Genomic DNA, 5,685 nt, shown 5'->3' with positions numbered 1-5,685 from the left:
GATTGGCTCTAATGTTATTACTAGTTGAGAAGCTCCTACGAGCAATTTGTTTCTTGATCTTATGTGGAGACACAATCTTAGTTTTACTCCCGAACAAAAGTAAGCACCTAATAGTCGATGTGGAATGAAGTCATCCTAGCAGCAAATCTTGTGAGCCTAGTTCTTATGAACAGTCAACATGTGCACAATTTGATCTGGAAAATAGCATCATTACTGCTCCCTCCGTCTCAATTTTTCTTATTTGATTTTTCATTTTACTTGTCTTTTTTCATTAATCAAGACAAGACAATTTTTTTTTTTATGTTTTACCCTTTGCATGAATTAATTTTTTTTTTCAAATTAAATTGTAAATATCATTTAATAGGGGTACTATGGTAAACTAGGCATGTTATTAATTATTTTTCTTAATTAATGTGCCATCTCAATTTGGAACGGAGGAAGTAATTATTATTATTTTTTTTTTTTTGAAAAAAGAAGAGAACACATACTACAAGTATTATTTTTGCTTTAATGAGGGTGCTTCGAGTACTCCAAATGCGGAAGATATTCTCTGGGATTAGGAAAAATAATTTCGAACGTTTACTTTGCGCAATAATTTCAAAGTGAAAAGATTAAAATAAAAGGCGAGGAAAAGAACTCCTGAGCATGCTTTAATTGCAGTTAGGATTTGTCTTTACTTTTTTGGAAAGACGACAGGATCTAGAAAGGCATCTAGTCCATGATTAATGTGGTCCACTCGCTCCTTTTGGCAAATCAATATCCCCCTTCTGTGGGCTAACTAAACACAAATGGGACCTCCAACCCCCCACCATGAAGATAAGATTTGTAGCAATTGTTAATATTATTATGAGTTAATGACTAATAATTGTTGATTTTGTGGCTCTAATGTGCACACTTCATGCATGATTTTGGCTAAATTTTCCAGTAAATGGCTTGCTGCAAGTCATACAGTTGTATCATTCTGGAATAGGGTAAAAGATGGGATTACAGATTATTGACAATGTCAAAAGTGGGGAACAGGCACCTATCTTGTCTGCTATTACTTGGCTCATTATTCTCCAAGTTACTTCTAATTCAATGAGAATTCACTACGCGTGAAGTTCTGGTTTGAACTACAGGTGAACATACTGAGGGGTATGTTGGTAGAGGGATAAGGGGTAACTAATCCCGGATTTATTTTAGGATGAGCTTATCCCATGTTTGTTTGGAATAATTTATTCTGAAATTAGTTATCCCGAGATTGTAGTGTTATTTTTATTCCTTTTTGACGGTGAGATAACTAATCTCGAAATAATTAATCCTGCTTAGTTAATCCCATGATAACTAGTTTTCCAACCAGACGTCCGCTAAAGGTTGTGGCGAGGTGATCAATATATTTCAATTTTTAACAAGAGGCCTTCGTTTGAATTATGTGAATGACTTGAGACTTAATAACAACCATTATTATTGAGCTGTTGCAACAAATCGTCCTTCTTTCATAACAGATAATCTACTGTCACAATAAATTTACCATCTATTGCAATAGATGGTTTGTTGTGCAATAGATGAGACATCTGTTGTAACATATGGATTATCTGTTGCGAAAGATGGACCATCTGTTGGAAGAGATGTTTTGATTTCTTCTGACAACTGATTCATAAGTTACAACAAATGGGGAATTTGATTCTTCAGCTATTTTGAATGTGTTAGACAAAAAGTCATGACTGTTCACCTATTTTTTAATAGTCATCACATACCTTAATTAATCCAAAATTGGTAACTGTTTTATTTTATAAATAGATTTAAAAACAAAAAAGGTGAAAAGTCACGACCTGTAGCACATATTTTTTCTTGACGGGCAAGTAGTCCTCTGACATTGAAGATGGTTAACCTTTGAGCCTCCATAGTCTTGTACACTACTTAACAATGAGAAGTGAAGAATAAACACTGTCTAACATTGATGAGGTGGGAAGAATAAGTTGCGTGCAGATGAATGGATCCACTTTCATGTGTGAGAGTTATGTATTATAGATTAGGCTGTCGTGACAGACACACATAAAGTACAATGATTTTGTGAATGCAGTTTTTTATCGATTAGACATCGATCCTTCAAACAAGATCCTGCATTTAACAGTTTAGTTTGATAGGTACGAACTGATAAGGTCGAAGGGTTCTAAGACGGTGGTGTTGATACACTATTACAATTTAATGATGGTTTTCCTCATGTTTATATGTCAAGTTTGGAGAATGGTTCAAGTTTTTGGCGACGGTATAAATATCTAATAGTGATTAAACCGATTTTAATGGTGCAATGGACTTTTGAAAGGCCTCCAAAGCCTCGCACTGCAACAAACAAGAATGGAAAACTAATAGAAATTCCCCTGGTCCAAATTTATATGGATGGGTTGCTCGATAAGAATATGATACAACAGAAGGTACTTGGGGAGAATACGTGTACGGGAAAGGGGAGGTATATCATCTCAAACCTTATTTAAGAGGAAAGACAAGGAAGCAAGTAAGGAACTTCTAGCCAATCTAGCAAATGAAATTAACTTGAAAGATGAAAAAATTGAATGATCTTCAAATGTGGAAGTGTATCCAAATTTTAAAATTTGTCAGTCGTTCTTGAAAAAGCAAATTGCTAAATAGGACTGGAGTTGGTCACTTTTCTAGGGACTGTGACTAGCGAGCATGGCCTCAATGAAGACCCCAAAAAAGTAGTACTAGAACTCTAAGGAACCAGTTTGGCGAGAGTCGAAAAATAAATAATCGAGATAAGAAAAATATTGCAACAATCAATTTATTAATTTCAATATGTGAGTGTTATAATCTCTATAAATCCTTTAATTCACCTTTTCAAATATAAATTCAAGGGCTTGAAGCTAGATCTTGAATTTGAACTTGATTTGTGGGTTTGAGGGACTTGATCTTGACTTGTGCTTGAATTCAAGAGCTTTTGAGCTTGTTATTGAATATTGCAGTGTTGATCTTGGATCTTGATGAACTTGACTTGAATGCTTGAGAATTTTAGAGAAATTGCGGCGTTTGATCCACGAGCTTTCTCTTGCTACTTGTTAGAGTTCTGGGCCTTTTCTAAATTATGAGACCCCTATTTATAGTTGTGGAAAGGAAGAATCATGATGAAGATGAACTTTCTTTGACAAATCAAATTCAAGTGATGTGGCATCTTTTATGGGCTTTGACTTCATTGGACCTACTGCATCATTTTGACATGTGGCACGGTCCTATTGGATCCTTCACTTGACTTGGCATGCCACGTCATTTGACACGTGACGTTTATTTGGGCCTCTAGAATATGACAATATCTTTAGCAAAGTGGGCTTCTCATTTTGTTGCCCAAATCAATGGGCTAGCCCAATAAAAATTGAATTTTAATAAAATCCATATATTTTTGGACTTAAATAATTAATTTAATTATATTAATCTGTCGTATTTATTTGACACTAATATATATTGAATTTAATATAATTCAAATTTTGTAAGGATTTGAATTTAATAAAATTGCATCGCCCACAAATGCCCCTGCTTCAAGGCTTGTCGAGATATTTAATTTTTTTTGGATACTAGACTTGAAGTATTAATTGACATCAATAAAAACTTAAGCATGTAATGCCAAGATAGCGTATTGCCCAAATGCTAAGCATATCATATCACGCAGTATTGCGATATTAGGTGATCAGTTTAATAATAATAATTAATTATTATTATTTTAACATTTATCACTAAATTATATTCACTGTTGTATTTCCATAAGGAGACAAAATGGACTTCTTTAACTGGAGGAAACCATTCAATATCCAATTCCAATATGAACTTGGAATTGATCATTACTGTGCCGCCTATTACTACTTTAATTTTTGGAAATTAAAAAGAATAGCCGCCTCTTCTGTAGTAGTAATATCCAACTAGGAATACATGTCATTAATTCTTTTTCATCAAGAAACCGAGAATGTCGTCTATCCACGTCTTATACATAGGCGAATCAAATTTTGGAGTCACGCACATATTCACCATAAATTTGACCTGCTTCCAATTTCTTCCCAATCATATTTGATTCCTACTAAAATATTGCCTTCTTTGTCCAGTCTATATGGGAAGCAAATTTATCTCCACCGCCCTTCAACACTTATATATACCCCAAATGTTTTGATCGTACAGAGCATCAATCCGAAGCTCTTCCAGTGAATACTTTTGAGTCCATCTTGCAAGTATTGAGTGAGAGGTAATTTCTTTTCCCTTCGTGTTATCTTTTTTTCTTTATTCTGTTTCCTTCTTTTTTTGTTGTTCTTTCCCTTTTTCTTGTTAGGGTTGAAATAAATAGCAATATACAACAATCGGTTTAGGGTGTGAGAGTTTAACTTCATCTCCGTACACTCTATGACGGATCAATTTGACTTCAAGATGATGGCTTTGCAACAATCGGCTTTGGGTGCGAGAGTTTAATTTCACCTTCGTACACTCTAAGACCGATCAATTTGGCTTCAAGATGGTGGCTTTGCAACAATCAGCTTAGGGTGCGAGAGTTTAACTTCGCCTCCATGCACTCTAAGACCGACCAATTTGGCTTCAAGATGGTGGCTTTACAACAATCGACTTAGGATGCGAGAGTTTAACTTGGCCTCCGTACACTCTAAGACAGACCAATTTGACTTCAAAACAGTGGCTTTGCAATAATTGGCTTAGGGTGCAAGAGTTTAACTTTGCCTCCGTACACTCTAAGACCGACCAATTTGACTTCAAGATGGTGGCTTTGCAATAATCGGCTTAAGGTGTGAAAGTTTAACTTCACCTCCATACACTCTAAGCCCGACCAATTTGACTTCAAGATAGTGGCTTTGCAACAATCGGCTTAGGGTGCGAGAGTTTAATTTCACCTCCGTACACTCTAAGATCGACCAATTCGACTTCAAGACGGTGGTTTGCAACAATCGGCTTTGGGTGCGAGAGTTTAACTTCGCCTCCGTATACTCTAAGATCGACCAATTCGACTTCAAGACGGTGGCTTTGCAACAATCGGCTTAGGGTGCGAGAGTTTAACTTCACCTTCGTACACTCTAAGACCGACCAATTTGACTTCAAGATGGTGGTAATTTCTTTTTTCTTGGAATAAAGCCTAATATAGAGGAACTTTCTATCAACAACCGTTTGTATAGGTATTTTGTTCAACTTTAACTTTGTATTTAACTAAACCTTCCTTGTTTATGCAGATTACAGCAATGGTTCACTTTAAGGATTATACCTCTCCATCCTCCAACAACAAGTATCTTTTTATTGAGGCTGATGATGGTACAATTTTATCCAAGCTATTGACTCACACTCCATTAGTTGGTAGGTGTGGCCTTTCAAACATGACCTTGGTTCTAATCGATCCATTAAAGTATGGACTATTCAAGCTTTGAACCAATGTCAACTGAATGTTGCGAGCACCCTACCTTGCCTAGGGCGCCGAATACTCCAGGGAGATATACGTTGGGGAAGTGCTATGGAGAGAGATGGTGAATTTCATCATATTCAAGGATATTGGAAGTGGGCTGAGGATATTTATCTAGAAGTCAACAAACTCTGAAGGCAGCGAAAGTATATGATGCCGTTTATGTTTCTTTATTTACCTATGATCGAAGTTTAAACATATTGCAAGCCTTTATTGAAGCGTGGTGTCTAAGGACAAATACATTGCTAACATCG

The sequence above is a fragment of the Capsicum annuum genome, chromosome 7 (genome assembly GCF_002878395.1).
Source record: "Capsicum annuum cultivar UCD-10X-F1 chromosome 7, UCD10Xv1.1, whole genome shotgun sequence".
NCBI classification, from domain to species: domain Eukaryota; kingdom Viridiplantae; phylum Streptophyta; class Magnoliopsida; order Solanales; family Solanaceae; genus Capsicum; species Capsicum annuum.
The sequence above is the reverse complement of the archived record's forward strand: the minus strand, read 5'-3'. Positions refer to the sequence as shown.